Source organism: Puccinia triticina, chromosome 17A (genome assembly GCF_026914185.1).
Source record: "Puccinia triticina chromosome 17A, complete sequence".
Classification (NCBI taxonomy): domain Eukaryota; kingdom Fungi; phylum Basidiomycota; class Pucciniomycetes; order Pucciniales; family Pucciniaceae; genus Puccinia; species Puccinia triticina.
The window spans coordinates 753,866-762,595 of record NC_070574.1 but is presented as its reverse complement, the minus strand read 5'-3'; positions in this window follow the sequence as shown (position 1 = coordinate 762,595).

The window sequence follows — 8,730 nt, the reverse complement described above, 5'->3', positions numbered from 1 at the left end:
ATATTCAGAGATACCAGAAAACATCTTTTTGACGAGGCAGACAAGACCTTTAGATAGCAGAAAATATCATTTTCACAAGCTGGCAGACAAGACTCTTTAGATAGCAGAAAATTTTGTTTTTACAAGCCGGATAGAGCACAGATGTTTGGAGTGCCATGCTTACAAGCACATTCATTCACGGAATCATATTATTGAGGGAAAAAACCAATCAGGATGTTAAGGAAAAACATTCAAGCAAGCAAGAATCAGTCAACATGTTATAGAGGCTGTAAATCATTCAACTTCCTCGGCGCTTGATTAGATGTCGCTGAAACGTTTTGACACTAGTAGCAAGGCACCTTGCGTGCCCCTTTTCATCCCAGAATCTACAAGCTTGTCTGCAGAGAAGTTCTTGAAGGTGGCGTAGTGGGTAATACCAAGTTTGTCAAGAGCCTTAGAGACAGCCTCGCACTGTGGATCCACGTGGCAAAACTGAAGGTATTCTTCCAAAGTGGCGCTGTCATCAGATGGGGATGGGGAGGATCGTGGAGGAGCTGGCAGATTGTTTGACAAAGGAGCAGGAAAATTGGCCAATTGTGTACCGACCGGGGGATTAGGCTGCATGGGAATGTGATGGGAAATTGGGTAAGACAATGCACCGTAGGCCCATGGTGGGGGTGGTGCCCAGTTCATCGGAGTGGCAGCATAGGGAACGGCAGGCATTGAGTGTGTGTTTCCCATTAGCCAGGGGGTGGATGATCCAGTCAGAGGTGTATGCGGAAAAATATGATGATTTGGGGCTGAAGCGTCTGATTGGATGGGTGATACACTAATGGGTCCTTCTGGTGAATAAGACCTCACATTGGCCAAGTCTTCCCGGCTAGAAGACCTTGCATTGTTTGAGTTCACTTGACTAGAAGATCTTGCTGGTTTTGCTGGAATCAATCCCTTTGACTGAGAATGGTACTCCTCTTTTGTCATAAATGCAAAAGCTGGCGATGGCGGAGGTTTCACAAAAGATACTTCTTTGTTTGTAATCTGCAAACAATAGCAATTTCAGAAACAAACTAATTAAGCATGAGCAATCTGTCATTCACCATACTTTGAGCCCAAAGACCCAGCCGGTCATTTGTCAGAGGAATAAAACGATTTGGATCCAAGGGATCAACCATTGCTGGAAGCTTGTCTGATCCAGTCAATCGTTTGCATGGCATGTGGGTTGCCCTTAGTGTCAGTATGTTGTCCATGATTTGGCCAGCAACTGCGCCTCCAGCCGACGGCTCCGGACCATCTGATTTGTTGACAGCTCCTTGAGTCTCCTTCAAGGCTTGCAACGCTTGTTTTTTCTGGATTTTTTGACAGAGAAGCAGCAATCAGCTGTTTTTCTGACATCAGAAACATAAAGAGACACACCTGAGCAGCAATTTTTGGATCGCGTTGGACCATGTTGACAATGATCTTCCAACCTTTGCAAGGACCAGCAGCTTCCTCCAGGACCAAGCAAAGATCCTTGTGCCGTCCAGGATCGTTTTATTTTTCTCAAGAAAGATCCCGCCATGTGGAATTATTGCATACCAAGTGATTTTGCCTTCATCCTCTTTCTCTTGGGCAAGCACCCCCACCTCTTTCTCATCCAAAGACCCAATCAAATCAATCACTAGTTTTTTGAAAGCACTAAGGTTAGAATTAGCCACATCCCAGTCAATAGTGATTTTTGTTTTACTGTTGGAAGAAGACCATTTGTCAAATTTATCCTCTTCTATCACGTTGGCCTTTTGCTTGTTTGATCCACGAGTAGATGTTGGTTTTGGTTTTTTAGCTGGGGTAGAAAGCTGATCTTCTAATGATATCTTTGCTTTTTTGTTGTTAGATTCAGAGTCCGCGTTGGAGCCGGAGTCTGAGTTGGAATTGGATTCTTTGTTGCCGTTATGATTTGAAGTTCTCCTCGTGGAATTCTTGCCTGGGCTGCTCAAAGGCAGAGTCTTGCTAGGATCCAAGTCTTCAATATCGCTCATGGTTGGAGTTGACTGACTTTACTCTTCCCTCCCAAAAGAAAAAACATGGGTTCAAAAAAGGGAAAAAGAAAAACAGCATTGAAGAACAAAAATCATAGCCAAAAATATGTACCCTCAGTAACCAGTGCAGTCACCACATGTTCAAAACCGCCGTTGAGAGAAGATTACCTATTTCCAATCGGCGCTGGGCTATTCAGCCGGGGGCTGCTCACTCAGTACGGTGGCGGGGAAAAGTGTTTTGGTGGTGAAAATTTTTTTGGGCGCGCGCAAAAAAAAAAAAAAACAATGTATTTGCGCAAGCTTGTATGGATTAGCTGTAAGTAACTTCCCATTGTTGTTAATATGGTACAGGCCCTAAATTCCACTTGTAATATTAATTTTTTATAACGCCATTTACATAGCTAAGATCTTTGTTTCAGTGAACATATCTCAACTGTTTCAATGAGCACACACCACTGGTGCAGTTGGATATCATCCGGATGCCTCAGGCATGTTGGGGTGATATCTCTAGCACCTCAAGGTGAGATGTTCTTACGGTCAAGTCTATAGGAGAGGAAGAGAGGATCTGTGGAGTGGAGCTCTGGGGTTTCTGATTCCATGATGGTAGATTGGAGAATGAGGAAGCAGTCTGGGATCTCCAGGTGTTGAAACTTCGTCTCTTTCTCTTACTCACCCCAAATTACCTGATCCTTTAACACCCTTCTGCTCTTTGTTTCTTTCACTCATCATAGTCTGTACAGTGTCTAGTTATGTCTGTCTGTCCACATGTCTTGTAGTCATTGAACCCTGACATCCCTGACTTATCAACTCTCTAGCATGTCTTATCTTTTTGTGTGACATCCACTCATGAGCCGTGGTCATCTTTGCATATTCATTTTCATCTCACCCACAGTTTGACCACATGTGCATAGTCTACTTATACCATACCAGTTACATTTGAATCAAATCATTGGTTCTCCTCCTTCTTTTTCTGCAACCCAAACTGAGCCGCATCTGGTGAGAGATTCATCCTCATTGCCCTTCCCTCTCTTGAGCCACAGAGCTCACTCCTTTTTTTTATCTTTTGGTTGCCACGGAAAAGTCTGAGTTTCAACACCAGGCTCTCAAACCTTGATAGTGCTGTCTGTGACATGTACATGTAACTTCACAGTACAAACACTTATTATTTTGCCCAAAAAAATAGAACTTCTATTTGGTTTTATTTTTTTCATGTTGACTTCTATTAGAAGTCAACATGAAAAAAATAAAACCAAACACTGTGAAAAAAACTCGAGAAAGCACCGTCAGTTGACATGCGCAATCCAGGGTGAGACTTCCAGGACATCCACGTTCATTCCTTGATTAATCACAGGGCAGCTCAGCTAGCTCAGCATCATAGCTCAGTATTTGCATGCGCCAAGCTCCTGAGCTGTACTGGTGCTCATTGGTCGTCAACAAGGGGATGTATTTCCATACACATAACACAAGCCCTTGTTGACTAGCCCTTGGAGGGAATTCCACCAGGTCAACCAGAATATGCGCCCATGTCAACTAGTAGTAATCCTTCCCGTCCTAGGCGGGGTTGACAAGGCTGGATGAAAGGGCACTCATGTTGACCAGCCCATGTCAACCTATCAGTCAACCGGGAGGGATCCCTCCCGGTCAACTATTGTATGTATGAGTTGTCCGGGAGGGATCTCTCCCGGTTGACTATCGTATGAACCTGTTGTCCGGGAGGGATCCCTCCCGTTCAACTGATATAGGGAATATTTGTCCGGGAGGCATCCCTCCTGGTTGAGAGGTTCATAAAATAGTCAACCAGGAGGGATCCCTCCCAGACAACTGATACATACATAGTTGACCGGGAGGGATCCCTCCCGGACAACTGATACATAGAACAGTCGTCCGGGAGGGATCCCTTCCGGACGACTGTTGTATGGAACAGTCGACCAGGAGGGATCCCTCCCGGAGGACTGATAAATGTATCAGTCGACCGGGAGGGATCCTGGAGGGATCCTTCCCGGTCAACTATGAAAGAATGTAAAGGACTAAGAGTTTTTTATTCCCGTTAGACTAAGTTGTATTGTAATTACAATTAAGAGATGGGAATAAATAAAAGGGAGTTGTCTTTTACCTAAGAGCAGAACCTTGGCCGCTCTCTACTTAAGGATAGAGATGAAGATAAGAGAATATAAGAAAGGTATGAATCCTCGTTGATGGTGACGCTAATCTGCTCCGGAAGAGAGTTCAGTATTAGCTTTTGCCACTTCACTCCTTGTCTCTCCTGAGGTTTGCGTTCGCCTTACTCAAAATGGTCTTTTGACTCAGGTGATTTTTCACTTGGCGTCGGCAATTCGGCGCAGAAGAGTCGCAACGTTATCTATGTTATAGTTTTGTTGCTTCAGCATTTGCGCTTGGTTCTCGCTCTCTATGCCTGGAGCACAGATCACTTACCAATATCTTTTCCTGCTCTTTGAGAGGTATTGGTGTGATTGGCCTTTCTTTCTTCAACAGTTTTTTCTAGATTGACGAAAAAGGGCTTTAGCACCTTTCTGATCTGTTCTCTTGAGTTTGTATACAGCCGCTTACCTTTGGTGCTAGCCGTAATTCTCTCGATGAGCGATCTTGGGCCGGAGTTCTCCTGAAGCCTAATCTTGCTGCTCACGTGCGATGTCCCTGCTGTCATCAAGAAGATGAATTCAGTTTCAACCCCCGCGGCGCTGATTTTGGACTGCGGAAATGGTTCGCTTTGCTCACCTGTTTCCGCAGCTAATTTAGTTCCCGATATCTTTCTTAATTTATGAGAAAGACACCGTTCACCTAAGCTGGAATTCTCACAGCCGTCCATGCTTTGTGTCGCAAGATGCGAAGCAGCTTCCAAGACTTGGATTACCGCTAGCTTCGCCAGAGATTTCTTGATTGTGGTTCTTCCGGTTGGTTTGGTAAGGAAGTCTGCCGAGTTCTCAGTTGTCTTCACATAGATTGCCTTGATGAGACCAGCCGCTATTAGTTCTCTGACGAAATGGAGTCTGATTGACATGTGTTTAGTCCGAAATCCGTTCTGCGAGGTTTCACTTTTTGCAAGATCCAGCGCCCCTCGATTATCAATGTAGACTTTGATGTTCTTGAGGTCGGGAAAGGCTAGCGTCTCATCAGCGAGATTGGCCACCCACGCAAGATCGCGACAAAGGTCTGAGAATGCTTTATATTCCGCCTCAGTTGTCGAGAGCGAGACTGTTGCTTGCTTGGTGGATTTCCAATTGATTAAATGCCTCCCAGTTTGCACCACATATCCGGTGGTTGATCGCCGAGTGTCAGGGCAGTTGCCCCAGTCTGAGTCAACGAAAGCTTGGATTTCTGATGATTCCTGCCGTGTGTAGGTGAGACCTATTTCTTGAGTCCCTTTTAGATATTGAAATACTTGCACAGCAGCCTGATAATGCTTGATACCGGGTTTCTCCAGATATTGTGACAGTGTACTGACGGCGTACGCGATGTCAGGACGAGTTAAGATGCTCAGGTAGTTGAGTGAACCAACCAGCGCCCTGTAGTTCACTCCTATTTCCTGAAAAGAGTTTATCTCCGCTTGCATAGCCTTCTTGAGATATTCTGTAGGATTCAAGGGACATGACAACGGGTGAAGACCCTCCAGACCAAATTCTTGCAATTTACGATCAATATACTGTGTCTGGTTGATTTGAATGCCATCGTCAAATCTCTTGATGTTCATGCCTAAAAGAAACTCTGCTTGACCCATATATTTTATTTCGAACTCCTTTTCCATTTCCGCTTTGAAGATTTCCGGATGATCGCTGATGATGACTAGGTCATCCACATGGGCAAAGATCCACGTTGCCGGCCTGCCTGTCGACGCCGTTTGCCAGAAGACACATGGATCCGATAAGGCCGCTTTGAAGCCAAGGGTGAATAGATACGACGACAGACGTTTGTACCAAACTAGCGGGGCTTGTTTCAGCCCATAGATGGCCTTCTTTAGCTCAAGTACCGAGTTCGGTGGGCAGTCAATACCTGGCGGAGGTAAGAGTGTAACTTTGTCCTCCAGTGGACAGGTGAGAAAGGCGCTCCTCACATCGAGTTGATGAATTTTCAGACCGTTGTTGACCGCAAAGGAGAGCAAGAATCGCAGAGAGGCTGGTTTTCCGGTCGGAGCATATTTTGCTTCAAAGTTCAGACCGTGCGTTTGCTTGAATCCTTGCGCGCAAATGCGCACTTTAAACTCAATTACTTGATTTTCTGATCCCAATTTCTTGCGATAGGCCCATGTTGAGGGGATCGGATCGTCACTTGCCACCCGCACGCGAACAATCCAGACCTGATGCTTCTTCATGTTGTTGATTTCCTTGAGCTCAGCTTCCTTCCAGCTGAGATTTTCAGGACACGAAATTGCCTGCTTGTGATTCCGTGGCTCGATTGAGACTGAGACGGTGTAGGCCTGTTTCCGTTCTCGCCTTCCTTCCACTATATTTCCAGCGTCGATCCCCCCAATGATAGCCCTTGCTGGCAGCGAGTGAGAATCATCGTCATGAGTTTCTGGTTTGTTGGTGTTGTCCGGTGTCCTACCCGAGTTCAGGTTGGCCAGAATATCCTCAATCTCAACTTGCTCATCCGCATCTTCTTCTTCCACGTCCACTTCATCATTGGGCAGTTCTTCTTCCTCCTGGAACGGCATCTCATTGTCCGAGTTGAAGCGCGGAAGCCTATCGCCGTTTGGCAAGTTGAAGCTCTTCCTCAGCGCTGCACACTCCGGAAAGGTTTGCTCGTCGAAATGTGCATGTTTGACGGTTAGGATTTGTTTGTCTTCAAGCCTGCAAATCTTGTACGACGAATAATTGTTCTTGTACCCAATCAGCACGCCCTCCCAGGAGACAGGTCCAAACTTTTCCGTTTGGTGTTGCTTTGGCTTGACAACCCACACGCGACAACCAAAGGGACGGAAAAAATTCATGTTTGGAATTGTTTTGAAGAGCAGCTCCACCGGCGACTTTTTGCTTTTCGACGGGGACGGTAAGCAGTTGGTTGTTGCAGTTGCCGTCTTTACTGCTTCTGCCCACCACTCGGGGGCCAAGTTAGCTTGCATCATCATGCATCTGGTCATGTCAATGACTGTTCTGTTTGCTCTCTCCGCCAGACCATTGTTTTGCGGCGTGTACGGGGGTGAAACATTGTGCTGGATGCCTGCCTCTTGAAGCAGGCTCCCTAGCTGTTTGTTGCAGAATTCGCCGCCACCGTCCGTCACCAACTTCTTCATCTGTTTTCCTGTTTGATTTTCGTACAGGCGTTTGAATTGTTGTATTGCTTCCACTGCCTGTTTCTTCTCCTTAAGGATCGAAGTGTGTATAAAGCCGGTGTATTGGTCGACTAGCGTAAGGAAATAGCGCGCTCCCCCATTCGTGGACGGCGAGATTGGCCCGACTAGATCGCCATGCACGATTTCAAGTGGATCAGCCGCCGATTTGAAATGGCCTTTGCAAGGTTGCTTAGTGATCTTTCCTTGCATGCAAGCGCTGCACACATGCGTTTTCTTCAAGTCAAGAGTTCCCGGCACCGCTGTCGCTATTCTTGATGCACAGGCGTGCCCCAGTCGGTTATGCCATTTGACGAAGTCCAAAGATTGCGGATTTGGCGTTGCCATCAGACCAATTGCCAGATTTATTGGATCCAGGACACCCTTGATCTCAAGAAGATCATTGCTAGTGTTGACTCCAAACGGTTTTCCGTTGTCTATTTTTACCGCAAACCCACTTGGCCCTTCTTGAATGAGCGCCTTGCTTCTCATTAGTTGGACGAATGATACCAAGTTCCTAGTGAGGTTCGGCACGTAGAGTGCATCCTTGAGCGTGAGCGATCCTCCATTTGCCAAAGGCAGTACAGCATCACCCCGCGCAGTAGCGACAAGTTCGCCTGAGCCGCTCCCCGTCACAATATCAATTCTGACCTGACTAGTTTGCTTGAAATAGCCGAGTGAGGTGAGCATGTGATTGCTCGCCCCCGAGTCAAGGATAGTCGTCTGCGACTTTATTGCACTCGTGCCGGAAAGAAAACTGAATGACGGCCTGATGTTTTTGTCTTCTGGCCCCCTTGCGGATTGTTGAACTGTAGTATGGTAAGACAACCCCTTCTTCTTTTCACGCTTCTCCTTTTGCTTTTCCAAGTGTTGTTGATATAGGTTTGGATGGAGAGTCCAGCATTCATCTGCTGAGTGCTTCGCGTCTGGGTTGTGTTTGTTACCAGGGCACGTTATCGGCGTATAGGTGCGCTTTTTCCTCGGTCCCAAGCCTCCAGCGTTGGTGATCAGAGCGGTCGACGAAGGATTGCTTCCAGAGATATCGCTTGACTTTTGCTTGTTTGTTCTCTCAAACCTCCCGACCTCCCGAAGACGATTAATGACGAATTTTGGTTTGCCAAGGGAGTTCAAATCGCCAAAGAGACTTTGCATTAGGAAAGGCCTCTTTTTTGTTATCCTGCTGATTATGCTGCAGCATATGACAAAATCCGGAACTATCATGCCTAGCGAGTCAAATTTAGCTAGACATTCTTCGATCCCAATGATGTACAAGGCCATGTCGTCATTGAACTGCGTGTCTTCCCATTTTGCCCAAACTTCGTAGCTAGCAAGGATCAAGTCAGAGGCGTATACTGATTTGAACATCTGCCATAACTCATAGGGATTCTTCGAATTTTCTTTCTTGACAATCGTGTTGAAGACTCCATCGGTGAGATTTGCAGCTTTTTGTGC